The 18,313-nt window shown below is 42.8% G+C and overlaps 1 protein-coding gene across 3 annotated transcripts in view; it reads left to right on the top strand.

Moving 5' to 3' along the window:
• Positions 1-18,313, top strand: part of REPS1 (RALBP1 associated Eps domain containing 1) — a 154,565-nt gene that overhangs the window by 25,429 nt on the left and 110,823 nt on the right. The window lies entirely within an intron of this gene.

Genomic DNA, 18,313 nt, shown 5'->3' with positions numbered 1-18,313 from the left:
GAGATTTGAGTTGGAAGATAGGACTGACCCGGAAGGGAGATTTCTGTTTTTGAAAGGTAAACTACAGGGAATTGAATGCACACTAGCCAATATATATTGCCCCAACAAGAAACCTGAGATCTTTCTGAAGGGTTTGCTAAAAAAATTGATAGATTTTAAAAAAGGGCGTTTGATAATAGCAGGAGATTTGAATCTCTGTATGGACCCACAAATGGATGCAACCTCCCTTGTGCAGAGAGAAGGGGGTAGGTCCCTGAGAGCTTTGAGGAAGGTGATCCACGAGTACCAGCTGGTGGACACCTGGAGAATAATGCACATGAAGGACAGAGACTATACCTTCTTCTCTAATGCACGAGACATACTCGAGACTGGATTACATTCTAATAGATCATCAACTCATTGAAATGCTGGTTAAAATAGAAATAGAGACGAGAACTTTTTCGGACCATGCCCCAGTCGTAATGAAAATGGGATGGGGAAAAAGGTGGACGGGAGGTTTAGGATGGAGGTTAAATGAGGCTCTTCTCTTGGACGAGGATATTGTGCAGAAGATCAGGGAAGAGATTAAGGTATATTTCCAGGAGAATGAAACAGAGGAAGTATCGACAGCTACAGTATGGGAAAGTCATAAGGTATATATGAGGAATCCTGATTGCGATGGGAGCAAGGAAGAAAAAAGAAAGAAGAGAGAGGGTTAGTGGACTCTTAAAGGAAATCCTGGAATTGGAGCAGATACACAAGAAAAAAATAACAATAGAAACAAGACAGAAGTTAAGGGATAAAAAAGACGAATTAGAGAGATTGATGGAAGAGGAGAGGAGAAGAGTATATAATAAAGTATTAAGTGAAAGATATAGATGGGGTGATAGACCAGGAAAATACTTAATGAGAGCCCTGAATAAGAAGAAGAACAGGAATTATATAGAAAAGATAAAAAGCCCTAAGGGGGAGATGGTCCACTCAACTAAAGAAATTATTAAAGTATTCACGGAGTATTATAGAAAGTTGTATAACATCAGCCACCAAGGATCACCAAAAGAAATTAGGGAAGGTATTAATGAAAAAAGGAGGACATATTTAAAAAATGCGGGATTGCCAAAGCTTAGTGAAACACAACTGAACTCCTTGGATGCAGAAATTTCTCAGGAAGAAATAGAAGCAGCATTAAGAAGTACAGGGGGAGGGAAAAGCCCAGGCCCGGATGGTTATACAGTTAAGTACTATAAAAAATTTAGTGAAGTACTGTTACCAAAGTTAAAGAAATATATGAATGACTTGGGAGGTGGGATGGAGGGGAGGAGGGAAATCCTTCAGGCCCATGTAGTTCTCATCCATAAGGAGGGAAAAGATCCCTCTCGGTGCTCTAGCTACAGACCAATTTCATTATTAAACACTGATACTAAGTTGTACGCAAAGGTCCTAGCAAACAGGCTGAAAGATCTAATGCCCGAATGGATTCATGGAGACCAGGTGGGCTTTGTTCAGGGGAGAGAGGGTAGAGATAATGGCTTGAGAACTCTGATGCTTATCCAGAAAAGTAGAAAAGGGAAAGCCCCGGTAGTGCTCTTGTCAATTGATGCCGATAAGGCGTTTGATAGAGTGGACTGGGGCTTTATGATGGACAACTTGGAAGTGTTGGATTGGAGAGAGAATGCGTGAATGGATAGGTAAACTATATAAGGAGCCCACCGCAATCATCACGGTAAATGGGGAAAGGTCGGAATCCATTGGGATGTCCAATGGAACAAGGCAAGGATGCCCATTTTCCCCCTTGCTGTATGTATTGACATTGGAACCCCTGCTATCAATAATAAGGAACAGTGGAGCGGTAAAGGGAATCCAGATAGAAAATATAGAACATAAAGTAGCGGCCTTTGCGGACGACCTACTGTTTTATGTAGGCAACCCCCGAATAACACTACCAAATATAATGAAGATCCTGAAGGAATATGGTGAACTATCTAATCTAAAAATTAACCCAACAAAAACTGAGATTTTGAACATTAATATACCAAAGAGCGAAAAAGAAAAGCTACAAAAAGAATTCCCCTTTATTTGGAGAGAAAAAGATATAAAATACCTAGGAATAAAACTTGCTACCTCATATAAACAACTGTATAGATTAAATTATATTTCTCTGATAAATGAGATTAAGGACGAACTAAAAAGATTAAAAGGAGGAAATCCATCATGGTTAGGACGTATGAACCTAATTAAAATGGTAATTATACCTAAAATACTCTATAGATTTCAAATGATCCCGATCAAACTCCCAGAGGCGTTTTTTAAGATAATGAGAAAAATGTTAACAAGATATATATGGAGGAATAAAAAACCAAGAGTATCATATGAAACACTAAGTAGGACTAAAGAGAAAGGGGGGATGGGACTACCTGATGTCAAGAGATATTACAAAGCAGTAATGTTAGCAAGAATTTATGACTGGACTTTTAATCATAAGGGGAAAAGTTGGGTAAAAATGGAAAATGATCTGAGTGGAATTAATTTGAGTAGGATGATATGGGTTCCAGCACATTATAGAAGAATTAAAGAGGGCACAAGCACTTACACCTTAATTGTCTTAAGGATATGGGATAATTTACATAAACACATGAAATGGGAATTCAACTCTATATTAATGCCTCTTGCAAACACAAAGTTTTTCCCCCCAGGAAAAGATGAGATATCAGGGAGATGGTTTAAAAAGAAGATATCCAATTGAGAGACATATTGGTAGAGGGGGAACTGAGAACATTTAAAGAATTAAAAGAGATGGGAGGAGATATGTTTACTAAAATAGATGAGTGGAAATATCATCAATTAAAATGTTTTATAGGAACTCTCCCAAAACCCTTGAGATTAAAAACGGAGTGGAATATGTTTGAAAGGCTATTAGAAACACGTAGAGATGGAAAACACGGTGTTACAAAAATGTATAGAATACTTACAGAACTAGACACAGACACAAAGTTAATTTTCATAACAAATTGGGAAAGAGATATGGGGGTGGGGATAGATGATCAACAGAATAAGATATTTAGATTAGTTCACGAGAGTGTTAGTATGAGAGACGTTGAGATTAACTATAAATGTTTGACACGATGGCATATTACACCGAGCACTGAGCACAGGATGAGGGGGGAGAATTCAAAAATGTGTTGGAGAGGATGTGGGGAAGAGGGCACGGTGTTTCACATATGGTGGCAATGTCCAAAAATTCAGGTTTTCTGGAAGACAATAGTCAAATTAATAGAAATAATAACTGGAAATGACATAGGATTAGACCCAACCATGTGTCTCCTACATAGTGTTGAGACAACAGTAAATAAATATAAAGAATCAGGTGTATGGTACTACTTAAGTGCAGCAAAAGGGTTGATCCCCAAGTTTTGGCGGAAGACAGAGGTACCAACGGAGGAGGATTGGATCAATAGGGTAAACCAGATTAGCAGAATGGAAAAATCTTATCATATGCAGGAAGACAGGATGAAAATATACTATTCACGATGGGAAAAATGGGAAAAATCGGGATTGAAAGAGAAATATAGAAAACTCTAAACTAGGAAGTTATTCGAAGTTATTGGGCCTAGAGAGACTGGAGATCTTGCAGAGGGGAGGGAGGGGGGGAAGGGGGAAATGGTGGGTTGGGAGGGAAGGGAAATAAAAGAGGTAAATAGGAGGGACAGAGTAGAAATGTATTGATATTTATATGTATTGTGTCTCTTCTTATGGAAATTTTGTAATAATGTGAAAAATTTATAAATATTTAAATAAAAAAAAAAAAAAAAAGTGGAGTGTACTGGGAGAGACTGGGACATGCCTGACAAATTATCTACGTCTCAATTATTTACAAAAGTGGGCTGTTAACACTGTGGACCCAATGATATCCTGCCTTAACAACATACCAACTGTACCTATTGGGGATGCTCCAGTTTTTCACTTCAAAGCCAAGCTAAGGGTAGGGACATAATACAACCAGACTAGGTGTATACCTAGTCATAAAACCCCTCAGATTCTTGGTTAAGAAACATGGTGCCCAGGGAACTACAAGCTAGTGTTCCATTCTCTGCCTCTGCCCTGCTTTATCTTATCCAACCTACCTGTGCCTTTGCAAAAGTTAGTAGATTGACTTTCTACTTTTAGTAGACGTTTTGATCAAGGAGTTTTTGCAATTGTGTCAATGCAGGAAAAGTTTTAGGGGGTTTACTACAGACTTTTCACTGTTCCAAAAACGAAAGCAGACATTTGCATCCTCTTGGATCTAAGGGCATAAAATGTCCTATTCAAGTCCAAAAGTTTCACATGGGATCTACCAAATCTACAATGGCCTCCCTTACCAAGAAGACTTTCTGGTTTTGGATATCAAATATACATACTTGCATGTCCCCATCTTTTCAGCATATCAACATTGTCTCCCTTTTTGTGTGGGCACATGACAATTCAAGTATATAGCCCTACTATTTTGCCTATTGTCTGCACCTCGAGTATCCACGACACCTGGGTATTCCCAATGTAGTTTACCTAGACAGCCTCTGGTTTATGGGAACAGTGGGCTAAACTCTTATCAACGTGAGTCCAAACCCAAAGGGGGTTCAGTTGGGTTCTGTACCTTCAGAAGTCGGTGCTGGAACTGACACACCACATGGAGTATCTGGGTCTATTCTTAAAGCGGAGCTCCTCCTAAAAAGGGAACTTCCGCTTTAAGCCTTTGTCCCCCGCTCCCCATTAAGGGTTGGCACCTTTGGGGAGTGGGTATCCGAATTTGACAGGTACCTGCTCCCACTTCCACTGCGATCGCCTAAGACAATCAGAAGTTGCCCCTCCTCCCCGTAGGCTGCTCACGCATGCGCTGTGGGTACCCAGCTGTGAAGCTGCACAAGCTGTCACAGCCGGGTGCCCACACTGTAGATGCCGATGCCGGGGAGAGAAGACGGCCGGCGAAACCAGCCATGGTGTGGACACCGCTGGACCGAGGGACAGGTAATTGTCTGTATTTTAAAAGTCAGCAGCTACCTTACAAGTTGTAGGTAGCTGCTGACTTTTTTTTTTTTTCATCTTTTTCAACTGGAACTCTGCTTTAAGCATATCCTGAGCAAGAGTTTTTTTGTTTTTTGTTGTTTTTTTTCTTCTTCCCCAAGAAATTGTCTCATTCTTTGCTCCCAGACCTGGACTTTACAGTTCAAGAGCCATCCAACTCTGCAATTCGGCTTGTGATTTTTTTTGCATTTGATGGAAGTTTCCTTCAAGACTGACCCATTTATTCAGTTGCATTTCAGACCCCTACAAAACCGCATTCTGCAATCTTGAAACAAAAAGTTTCAGTATCCAAACCAATCTTTTCCCCTGATCTCCAAGACCAGGTCATCTCTAACCTAGTAGCTCAGGAAGCCAGCTCTGTAATTGAGAAAAATCCTTCCTCCTACTGTCTTGGAAGGTCCTCACAATTGATGCCAGCCTGAGGAGAAATTCTAGACACCTTTTTTGCTGCATGGAACTTTTACAGAGGAATCCTGGAGCTACAAGCAATTTGGTTGTCCTTTTCAACGTTGGACACCTCAACTGGTGGGTCGTTCAATCAGAATCCAGTTGGATAACACCAGGCACATCAATCTCCAGGGAAGGATTCTAGAGTGGGCAGAACTCAATTTTCCAGCCTCATTCGTATTCCAGGTGTGGACAATTGGCAAGCAGATTCCTCATTCGACAAGTTCCTGAACCTGGGGGAGTGGTCCCAACATCCTGAAGTGTTCTGAAACTTGTGTGACAGGTGGGGCATGCTGGAAGTGTATCTCCTAGTTTCGATGTGCCACACTAAACTGTACGGTTTCTGTCTTCAGAATGAGAGATACTCTTGCAGAATTAGTGAATGTTCTTGTGACTCCATGGGATCAATACAATCCGTTCTATATTTTTCAGCCTTTAAAACTCCTTCCTCGTGTTTTATAGGCTTGAGGAGAAGGATATTCTGGTCATCCTCAGAGCTCTGAAATGATCTTGAGCGGTATCAAGGGGCACATATTCTTTTGCGATGTTCTTTCCAAAACCACTAGCTTCCCATTTTGATCAAGAATTTTATACAGAGCATCTGTTATGGGGCTGCCCCTGGGACTCTGTGGGATATAAATTTATTCTCTCTTCAAAGGCCACCTTTTGACCCCATCAGGGATATTCCCTTCTCCAATCTCACTCATATGGTTACCCTCCTTGTTGCCATCACCTTCCTGAGATGTGTATTGGAGTTGGTGGCATTGTCCTGTAAACTACCCTTTTTGGTCTTGCATAAGGATAATGTAATATTGAGGCTTGAGCTTCCTTCCTTCCAAAGCTGGTTTTGGTTTTTCACCCAAAACTGGAAACATTGTTCTTTAATCACTCTGTCCAACTCCACTACATCAGAAGGAGGTTTCCTTTCACTTCCTGGATGTGGTTCGTGCTGTAGAGGTTTACATTCCAGCTAATTCTTCCATTAGAAATAGTAACTCTTTCTGTCAATCTTCATGATCTCTGTAAAGAGGAACCTGCATCTCATTCCCCTATTTCTTGGTGATTTGCACATTATTGTTCAGGCTTATGGTCTCAAGAGCAGGATTTCACTGTCAATGCGCATTCTACAAGATCAGTGAGTGCTTTTTGGGTTTTAAAGCTCACCATGCTTTACGATCTGTACAATTTCGCTTGGATCTACAGACAACTATATAGTGCAAGGGCCTGCCCAATTGGATACTTATTGATTGGCGATTTTAGCTAGCTCCTCATATTTACAAAGTTTTGATAAATCCAACGTTGATTGTAGAAAGATTTGTATGGTCAGATTGTAACATATACAGTGACCCTTAGGCATCAGGCAATTGTTTCCTGTGCAAGGCTGCCACCTGGTCTTCTGTTTTACTAGGTGGATATTCTGTCCTTTTTCTGATCTGTTTCTTAAAGTTCGTTCGGAACACAGGTTGGCCTTCTGTCTGTGATCTAGTCCTGAGTACTGCTGACACATGTTGGGATTGTCAGGAGTTACACCTGGCTAGCTAGCACCCCAACACAGGGGTCACAGGCATGTGAGTGCATTCAAGGGGGCTGGATGCTGGCATCCACTGGGGGTCCTGCATTACTGCTTATTGTACGGCTTAAAAAAAACAAACCAGCGCATATGGAGGAATTTACGGTATCAACTCGGGCTGTGTGGTTTATGGCAGATCTTGCATTGAGCTTTGTTGTCAGTTCAGACACAGGGTTCTGTGGTTAAAAAGTGGATCTGCTGAGCTGACCTGGAAAAAGTGGTTGGAAGGCTTTCCTTTTCGTGGAGAATGCCTGTTGGTGAGGATTGGGCAAATACATCTAAGAACTCTCTGGAGAGAGACTTTTTTTTGCCACTTAAAAAGAAGGGCAGCCATCTGGTTTATAGAGGAACAGTTGCTTTACCAACTGGTACCCCATCTTGCAGGCATCTGGATTCAGAGGGAAAATACAAGGCCAGGTGGCTGGCAACAGCTCCAGAAAGAGGCCTGTCTCTGAGATATCAGGTCCTGGTAGCTAAAATAGGCAAAGGTTCCCTACGATACGTCTTTTTCCATGGGCTTGCTGAGAATAATGGTGTTCAAGGCTGTTCCATACGCTCAGTTTCACTCCAGGCCAGTAAACGTTCGGTCTGACAATGCCTCTGCGGTGGCATGTGTCAATCAGTAGGGCGGCACTAGGGTCAGGCTGCCCAAGGGAAGGTGAGTTGTATTCTGACATCCAGGTTTAACGACAAGGTGGACTTGGTGGTTGATGACAATTGAGCATTTCTGTTCTGGTCAAACCTATCTCAGGGACCAGTTTTGCGGTTCTACAATTGCTCAGTGACGGCCTAGCTATTGAGGCCCAGGTGCTGAAAGATTGGGGTATCTCTGGGCCTTTATCTCTAGTCTGTTGAAGGCAGGAAACTGGCATCCAGGAGAATTTACTATATGACTTGAAAGTCTCGTGTACTGTTGCGAAGCCAGGAAGTTGCATCCTATGACATTTTTAGTCGAATTTTGGCCTTTCTCCAAGTACCATAAAAGGCCAGTTATCGTCCCTATCTGTTTTTCCAGAGCCTGATTGCTTCTCATTTGTTTCATTCCTTCGTTAGGGGATGACCAGTATGGTTCCACCTGTTAAACTGTCCTTGCGATTCAAATTTGGTTTTGGCTGTTTTGCAGAAACTACCTTTTGATCCAATTTGTGATGATCTGTTAGTCTTATCGACTCAGAAGGTGGTTTTTACTTCTTCCTTTTATTTTTTTTTTGCGATCACTTTGACAAGAAGGGTATTAGAGCTGACCGCCCTTTTATGCAAGGAGCAATTTTTTGGTACTTTTACTAAGATAAAGAGGAGTTTTAGCCTCATCCATCTCATTTACCAAAAATAGTTTAAAGTTTTCTTTTGAATCAGGACATTCCCACTTTCCTTTTCTCTGCAGTCACCAAGAGAAGAAGCTCTTCACATTTTAGATGTGGTTCGAGCTGTATGAATTTTTTTAAGGTTATTTGCACAGATGAGGCAGTCAGACTCAATTTGTTTGTTCTGCCAGAAGGGTCAGGCAACATCTAAGGTGGCTAATTCACAGTCGATCCACTAGTTAATCACTCAAGCCTATGGCTTAAAGGAAAAGGTTCCCCCTTTTGGGTTAAAACACAATCTACCAGGAGTGTGGCAGTGTCTTGTGTTAGTCTTCATCAAGCATCAGTGGCTCAGGTCTGCAAGGCTGCAACAGTCTTCAGAACATGCATTCATGAGCTTTTGCCAAGTGGATGTGGGAGCCGCAAAGGATACTGCTTTTGGCTGCAGCATGTTGAGGACAACAGAGTAGATTCCTTAGGATTGATGATGGTTTTTTGTCTGTGTCTCCCTCCCCTTCAGTGCATTGCTTTGGGACATCCCAGATAGTAATCACTATAGCCTGCTCCTGTGTCCTGTGGTGTACGTTAAAAGAAAAATTGATTTTTTTCTACTTACCTGCAAAATCCATTTCACCTATTTCTGGGAGTTCATTGCTTGCTACAAAACTTATGAACTTCCTGTATGGGGGGGTTATACAGGTGAAACTAAAAAAAATTAGAATATCGTGCAAAAGTTCATTTGTTTCAGTAATGCAACTTAAAAGGTGAAACTAATATATGAGATAGACTCATTACATGCAAAGCAAGATAGTTCAAGCTGTGATTTGTCATACTTGTGATGATTATGGCTTACAGCTCATGAAAACCCCAAATCCATAATCTCAGAAAATTAGAATATTGTGAAAAGGTGCAATATTCAAGGCTCAAAGTGTCCCACTCTATTCAGCTAATTAAGCCATAACACCTGCAAAGGGTTCCCGAGCCTTTAAATGGTCTCTCAGTCTGGATCAGTAAGAATCACAATCATGGGAAAGACTGCTGACCTGACAGTTGTACAGAAAACCATCACTGACACCCTTCATAAGGAGGGAAAGCCTCAAAAGGTAATTGCAAAAGAAGTTGGATGTTCCCAAAGTGCTGTATCAAAGCACATTTAATAGAAAGTTATGTGGAAGGGAAAATGTGGAAGAAAAAGGTGCAAAAGCAGCAGGGATGGCCGCAGCCTGGAGAGGATTGTCAGGAAAAGGCCATTCAAAAGTGTTGGGGACTTTCACAAGCAGTGGACTGAGGCTGGAGTCAGTGCATCAAGAGCCACCACACACAGACGGATCCTGGACATGGGCTTCAAATGTCGTATTCCTCTTGTCAAGCCGCTCCTGAACAACAAACAACATCAGAAGTGTCTTACCTGGGCTAAAGAAAAACAGACCTGGTCTGTTGCTCAGTGGTCCAAGGTCCTCTTTTCTGATGAGAACAACTTTTGCATCTCATTTGGAAACCAAGAACCCAGAGTATGGAGGAAGAATGGAGAGGCACACACTGAAAGATGCTTGAAGTCCAGTGTGAAGTTTCCACAGTCTGTGTTGATTTGGGGAGCCATGTCATCTGCTGGTGTTGGTCCACTGTGCTTCATTAAGTCCAGGGTCAACGCAGGCGTCTACCAGGAGATTTTGGAGCACTTCATGCTTCCTTCCGCAGATGAGCTTTATGGGGATGCTGACTTCATTTTCCAGCAGGACTTGGCACCTGCCCACACTGCCAAAAGCACCAAAACCTGGTTCAATGACAGTGGGATTACTGTGCTTGATTGGCCAGCAAACTCGCCTGACCTGAACCCCATAGAGAATCTATGGGGCGTTGCCAAGAGAAAGATGAGAGACATGAGACCGAACAATGCAGAAGAGCTGAAGGCCGCTATTGAAGCATCCTGGTCTTCCATAATACCTCAGCAGTGCCACAGACTGATAGCTTCCATGCCACGCCGCATTGAGGCAGTCATTTCTGCAAAAGGGGCCCAAACCAAGTACTGAGTACATATGCATGCTTCTACTTTTCAGAGGTCTGATATTGTTCTATGTCCAATCCTTGTTTTATTGATTGCATGTAATATTCTAATTTTCTGAGATTGTAGATTTGGGGTTTTCCTGAGCTGTAAGCCATAATCATCACAATTATGACAAATCAAGGCTTGAACTATCTTGCTTTGCATGTAATGAGTCTATCTCATATATTAGTTTCACCTTTTAAGTTGCATTATTGAAATAAATGAACTTTTCCACAATATTCTAATTTTTCGAGTTTCACCTGTATAGGGCAGGACTTCCTGTCTTCTTTAGGTCTTCCAGTGTCCATTCACCTATAGGTGGCACATAACCCAGATACTAATATAGCCTTCTCTGAGTTCCGTGATGTACTCCCAAGAAATGGATTTTACAGTAAGAAGAAAAAAATCCGCTTTTAATGGATTTTCGCTTGCTATCACTTTTTTACTTTTTCACATTTTTTTTTTCTTCCAATTCCAATAAGCACTGATTTTATGGTTGTATGTATTATTTGTTACAGTTGTATATTTGTTGACACATTGTTTTAACCTACAACTTTTCTGTGCTCAGAGGAACGATACCCATACCCTGGACATGTGGAACGGCCTGTAATGTTGCTGGCCCTTTCGGCTGACCGGGGCCAGTGTTCCCAGTGAGGGTCCCTTTATACATGTCAGCAGGCCATGTTTCATCAATGGCAAAGGAGGGAATGTAGGGGGGGGGGGGGGGGAGTGGTCCAAAATCTCACCTTCAGGTAGGGAGGAACCTGGGCACAGTCACCCTGTGCAGTGTATTTCCTGGGGGTCAGATTGTTCCATGCAGCTCGGACTCCCCCCACCGATCCGGTATCTCCACTACTTCCGGGAGTAGCACCTTTCTTCAGTTCCTTTGTGACAAATTAGTAATACTCAGCTGCTGCCATTAGGGTGCGGCAGCTTTCCAGAATACTTTCTGGCTTGAACCACTTTGGTTTCAAATGAAAGCATTGCCTGTGAACACCCATGCAATGCGTATCATGTGTGGAAAGAAAAAAAGGGTTCTGCACCATTTTGTGCAGTTGCAATGTAATTTGAACCATACAAAATGTATGGCTCAAACCGCACAGACATTGCATGTGATGTTTACAGGAATGTGGTGTTCCACGCCACACAATTGTGAACCTAGACTTAAAGTGGAGCTCCATTCACGCTGTAAAAAAAATAATTCAGCAGCTACAAAAACTGTAGCTGCTGACTTTTAAAAAAACACACTCACCTGTCCCTAGGTCCCATGGTGTGTACCCTGCAGCCCATTTTACCGGCCGTATTCTCTCCCTGGGCGCCAGCATCTTCAGTGTGGGCACCCACTGCGCATGCGCGAGTAGCACTGCGCTTCCTGAATGGTCCTGTAGTCTTCTGGGACCTGTCCCGTGTCCCAAAAGACTACGGGGAGGGAGGAAGGGAGGACACCTTCCACTTCCACTCGCCTAGGCAATCGGAGCGGAAGTGGGAGCAGGTACCTGTCAAATTCAGGTACCCGCTCACCCTGCCCCCCAAAGGTGCCAGTCCTTAATGGGGAGTTGGGGACCAGTCTTTAAAGCGGAACTTCCCCTTTTGGGTGGAGCTCTGCTTTAAAGTAGTTTTGTACGCAGACTTGGCTCATCTTGACAAGGTGTTCTTTCTGACAAAAAGGTTTACTCAGCAATACCCCATGAAAAGGGAGTTCACTAAGAAATGGAGTATGCCTTCAGTGGATCCGGGAGGCTCTTATCTCATTAATATCCTCACAGGTCCAGTGGAAGAGGTCCCGATATTTATGTATCAAACAACATCTGGAAGCCTTTTTGAAGCCTAGTTTTCTCTGGTGGTGGCAGCTTTGTAACCAGCGATCGTGGCTGTAGGCATGTGTCAAAGCCTTAAGGCCCCTCACATGATGATAGAGAAGGATCCTACAAGTGATGATACCAAAAGGAGCAGAAACATGGAAGATGTTCCATGTGACCTTAGCTTCTCTGTAAAACTCATGAAAGGACTCCATGCACAGGATCTTATGGCTGAAGTGTTGGTCATTGTTATTACTCTGCAAAGAGCATATGGAGAGTTTTCCTTTTCAAGGGAACATATACAGTATGTTTTGGATGATTACGTCCTAAAGGTGACTGTGGGTAAGACTACTCTTACTGCTTAAAAAGAAGAAAAAGCCCACATTTCAAAAACCTGCCACTCCTACTTCCAAGAAGCTTTCCTTTCACCATTCTCAGGCCTTGGGTTCTAAGCCCAAACCCCAGTCCAAGTTCTGCAAGAAACCATGGACTCCAAAGCCCTTTAAGCCAGGAGACAAAAGAAGGGGCACCCCCACTTGCATCGGGTGGGGGGGGGATATTTGCAGGCCTGCTAGAGTTATGACAGGGGGTCTGCAATATAGTGGATCTCAGCTGCAAGTTGGAAATTCAAAGCCTTAACCCTCAGTGCTTTTATGCTTTCAAATGTTTATTTGAATCATCTGTTCTCTCAAGATGTGATAATTCCAGTTCCAGAGAGCAAAAGGTTTTGTGGTTTCTTCTAAAACAACTTCACAATTCCCAAACAAAACCACAATGTTTGGCCCATTTGGACCGCAAGACTCCAGTTTCTACAGAAGTTCCAGATGGAATCCGTACAGTCACTGGTGGCACCTCTCCAACAGAGAGATTTTCCTGGCATCAGTGGTTATGAAAGATTCTTGCCTACACAGTTCTATTCTTCCTTTTCACTAAAGGTTTCCTGCATTTGTGGTGGGCAGCCGACACTTTCAGTTTGTGGTCCTACCATTCTGTCTGTCCACTGCCCCCTGAGCGTTCTCCAAGGAAGATGAAAGAGCGCACAAACCTTGCGCATTACCTCAATAAATAGTGACTAATTTTATTAATAAGGAAATATACTCAAAGTGATGGTATAACAGGCATAAGTAACCATAATCCAAACAGGGTTACAGGTAAATCGAAAAGGGGGGGGGTGAAGTCTAACGCGTTTTGAAGGGTGCTCCCTTCTTCATCAGAGCTGGGTTGAGCAGATAGAGACTTCAGTATGGCAGAGTTCCCATGGCAAGGAGATATTCAGCCACTGAGTGTCAGTATTACAGCAGTTCAGCCTGTTTCGGATCTTTGGTGACTGTTCTCCAAGGTCCCGGTTTCTAGGGCTTTTGCATACCTATGGTATCCCTGTAATAGTGCACCTGAACAATGTACTTCTGAGAAAGCAGTCTGCTTCACTTCTGGAGACCAATGTGTCTCACATGATGCATACTCTGGAGAGGTTTGGATAGGTTTTGAATCCCAGTCCAGAGGTTAGATTATCTGGGCCTGACCATGGAAACCAATCCAGTGAGTGATCTGGACAAAAGTCCTCCTCTGAGAACTCAGGCGGACTTGCTCAAGTTGCCGACAAATTCCTCGATTTGCCTTTGCATGAGAGTTCCTGGGAAGAAAGGTAACCTCCTTTGGGAGACAATAATCTTTGTCCAGTTTCCTTCCTGGCCCCTGCAATGGAATGTCTTGGTAATATGAGACAGGAGGGCGCAGTCGTTTTACTCCCTGATGCAGGTGCTCCCTGATGCCAATACTCCCCAGCATGAGACTGCGTCTTTGGACTGGTGGATCTCCTCACGAATGCTGGAGATGGGAAAATCATTTCTTCCTCGGTCTTGGAGGATTCTGATGATGGATAACGTGCGCTGGGGTGCCATTCTGGAAAATTTTTTTGTCCAAGGAACTTGGTCACCACAGGAGAGGGTGTTGCCCATCAACATCCTAAAATTATGAACAATTCGCCTTGCCCTGCTACATTTGTCAGTGCAGCTGAAGGGCTTCCCTGTGCAGGTTCAGTTGGAAAACGCCATAGCTGTGATGTACATAAATTACCAAGGGAGCCGCTGGAGGTTGGGTGGCCCAGAAGGAAGTGGATCTCGTCTTGTGTGGAACTCCATGTTTTTGCACGGTCTGCTGTCCACATTCCAGGCATGGAGAATTGACAGGTGGAGTTTCTAAGCCATCAACAGCTGTGTCCTAGTGGAATGGACCATTCAACCAGAGGTGTTCAAGGAGCTGTGCTGATGTTGAGGAACCCTGTATGGTGTATCTTCTGGTGCCCAGGTCCTGTGCAAAGCTGGACAGGCTTGTCTCCAGGAGCAGGGATCCGCAAACATTGGATGCTGTGGTGACACTGTAGGATGAGTTCTCCCTAATTTATGTATTTCCACTTTTTTTTTTTTAATCCAAACAACTTTTGTTGTCATGATAATAGAGAAAATGGAATAGTACTTACAAAATCCACAATGACATTACTGCAACAGTAGGATTACACATAAATAGAACAACGTGGATACACAGATCCCGTAATAGACAGAATAACAGAAATAGTAATCAAACGAAACAGAGACCACAAGGATCCAAAACTTTCTTGACAATACCTTGCTTTTTCCTATTTATTCCTTCCCGTCCAGATGTAAACAGAAATGGGGGGGGAAAGGAACAAAGCCCAAAACATGCCTTCAAACAATTAAAAAAACAAAACCCTACATCAACCACTGGTTCACCTGAGACGTCTCATCAAAAAGAATGGGAGATGCACATGAACTCCCTCAAGTAGAGGAGTGCAGCCACACACCTGATAAAAAAATGTCACACCTGCAACAGTCGGTCCACAATCAATTGAGGAGGGGCGAGCCCAGGTGTATAAAGCCAACCCTGCCATACCCGCTGTAACTTACGATAAGCATTGCAATGTTGGTACATGAGTTTCTCCCACAGGAGTAAACCACATAATCTATCCATGGCTTATGCAGGTCATAGACGGGTGGTTTATCGGCTGAATTTTCATCCAAAAGAAAAATCGGCCGATATTCATACCGTTAGTGGGGTAATGCCGTCGGCTGTTTTTCACGGATCTTCTCGTTTCTTTTTATCGGTCATGCTGGAAAATCCAATCTGTTTTTCGTAAGCATTAGTGGCAGCATCCATGGCAGCAACGACTGATTTTTCGTTTATTGGCCGACAGTTCGGCCGATAAATGGCCCATCTATGGCCAGCCTTACTAGTTGGAGGAGCCAATGATAACCAGTACCTTGCTATCAACTTCCTAGCCAGATATAAAAGTCTAGATACCATAATATACACTCCTGGTTGGAACAGTTCTTGGTCTAGTGCCCCCAACAGACATTGCAAGGGATCCTAGGGAACAGTATATTGCGATACTAGAGAAATAAATTGGAGAACCTCACTCCAATATCTGTGTAACTTGGGGCAACACCAGAACATATGAATGAAATCACCGTGTTGGACCCTACACCTCGGACAATCGGGTGAATCACCGATACAGTTGCACAGGGGTCCTATATGCTCGATGGAGAATAAACAATTGAGACAATTTATGAGAGGGAGAGAAATTCCCGGAACGTATTCCCACTTTTACAGCTTTTACTTCATATGCGTCATAGGATTCCAGTGGAGGGGATTCTAATCGCTCCTGCCTGAGCCAGGAGAACTTGGTACTCGGACAATGTTAACATATCATACCTTTTTAGACCCTTCCTGATTGACTGCTACTATTGCAAGGTCTGATCTTCCATCTTTTTTTTGCAGTTGCTGGGCTTAACGGAGTTCTAAAGGATAGGGTAAGCTCTGATACTGTTGTTCCTACTCTGCTGAAGACTAAGAAGGTGACTTCGAAGATTTACCATTGGAAGTCTTATTTTGTCTGGTGTGAGGCTCTGGGTTTTCAACCTCGCAAGTATGTAGTTGGCTGCATCCTGGCATTTCTTGAGTCTGGAGTTGATTTAGGACGGACCTTGAGTACAATCCAAGGTTACATTTCAGCCTTGGTGGTCCTTTTTCAGAGATCAGTTGCTTCACACTCTTTGGTGTGGGATCTCAGCTTGATACTGTACCTCAGAAATTTCCCTTTGAACTCTGATATTCAGTCCCAACTCTGAAGATTACTTTTCTGGTTGCCATTACTTCGGCTCAGGGAGTTTTGTAATTGGCCACTCTTTCCTGTAAGGATCCGTTCCTGGTGCTTCACCTTGACAAGGTAGTTTTACAGCCTCTGCTGTAATTTTTACCTAAGGTGGTTTCTTTGTTCCTTCTCTATCTATATCTATCTTTTATTCTCCGTCCTTCTGTCCTAACACTCAGACTCTGTGAGTTCGTGCTGTCAGGTTTTACTCAGGTAAGATCCATCTAGAAAAGGTAATTTGGAAGCTGTATGACCCTTCCTTGTGTCTTCAGGAAACAAAGCGGGAATCTGACTGCCAAAATGCAGCAGTCGACTTCAAGCTTTTGGTTTAAGAGGAAGAGTTCCACCTTTTTCGATAATCGCTAATTCTACCAGAAGTGTTTTGAGGCCTTCCAGGTGATTTGTCATCATGCTTCAGTAGCTCAAGTTTGTAAAGTTGCTACCTGGCTTTTGGTCATACATATGCAACAATTTACCAAGTGGATGTTCGAGCATTTAAGGACGCTACGTTGTTCACCTGTTTTGCAGTCTCCTGCAAGACGTTCTGACCTGTTTTTGTTTACTTGTTTAGAGCCTGTTTTGGCTTGTAGCCTCATATTCAGTGCTTTGGGACATCTCTATTGTAACGGAGATGAAGGTACCCTGTATCCTATAATGTACTCCAAGAAAGGATTTTACAGGTAAACCAAAAATCCCATTTATGGTTTACATACAATTTTTAAGGTTATTTTCATGTGGTTATTTACAAATATCTGTAGCTGATATTTATATGCACAATTAATGACTCCTTCCAGGTGACTCAGTGAGATTATTTCAGGTGGATAAAGCAGTGTCTCAAGACAAGTTTCTGCTGAGCTGCCTCTTTTAAAGTGCTTGTAAACCTCAGACCTAAAATGAGCAAAGCATATTTCTCTATAATGTGCAGGAAATGTCAATTCTGACTGCTGCTTCGTCCATCTGCTATCAGCATTAATCACTTCTGACAAGTTTTTCTGACATCAAGAGAAAAATGGAGACAGGGAGGTTGACCGCTTCAGCTCTGTTCCTGTGAGCTGTGGGGAGGGGATGTATCTTCCTCCAATCAGCTCTCAGAACTCTCCTCACTGAGCTCTGCAGAGTGTCATTTCAGCTCTCTGTTCATTTTTTTTTTCTGAACTCTCAGACAAGCTTTTTCAATTCAGCACTTTGAATGTAGCAAAGAAAGGACTGAAGATAGCAGGGGTGTGGAATTTGTTTTAAAAAACACTTGAACTAAGGACTAAATCAGGGTCCCCAACTGCTTGTCCCTCCATGACAATCTCCTTGCCCTTAATTTTTTTTTTTTTTTTTAACCAAAACTGTATTTTAAATACGTTTTTAACATTACGCTATTTATCTCCAACTCGCCTCCTTGCCTGTCTTCAGCACTGTTCCTGAGAACTAGCAGAGAGGGAAGAAACCTAACCGTGTAATGAGCACCAATTGAGTGCTCGTCGGGAAAGGGGAGTGTCAGGCTCTCTTAACACTCAGCAGAAACGTATCTGCTGACTCAGTAAATGAGGCGCTGGCCCCAATGAGAGAAAAAAAAAATTGTCCCTTCGGGTTACCCTTAACGGAAGCACTTGGGTGCTCAGTACAAACGCATGCTGAGCAGCGAAATCAAGCTCCGGTGTCTGCTCTGTGAGGCTCCATTCACACCTGGGCGTTTTGGAAATTATAAATTCTGCCCGCAACCTCAAAACGCACTATAGTTGCAAATGCAGCTTCCGGTGCCATTATTTTCAACAGCACCTAAAATGTGGTGTGGTTTTCCCGCATTTTTACCACATGGCAAATTGCATGAAACTTGTTTTCCAAAAGAAGATCCTTTTTGGGCGACAAGCTTTGTTTTAGGTACCATTGAAAATAATTTGCCACAATCTCAAAATGCCCAGGTAGGAATGGAGTCTTAGTCTCTGTTCACAC

Source organism: Staurois parvus, unplaced genomic scaffold (assembly GCF_062004578.1).
Source record: "Staurois parvus isolate SC_StPar_1 unplaced genomic scaffold, SC_StPar_1.0 ptg000165l, whole genome shotgun sequence".
NCBI lineage: Eukaryota > Metazoa > Chordata > Amphibia > Anura > Ranidae > Staurois > Staurois parvus.
This window is presented reverse-complemented; position numbering and strand designations above follow the sequence as displayed.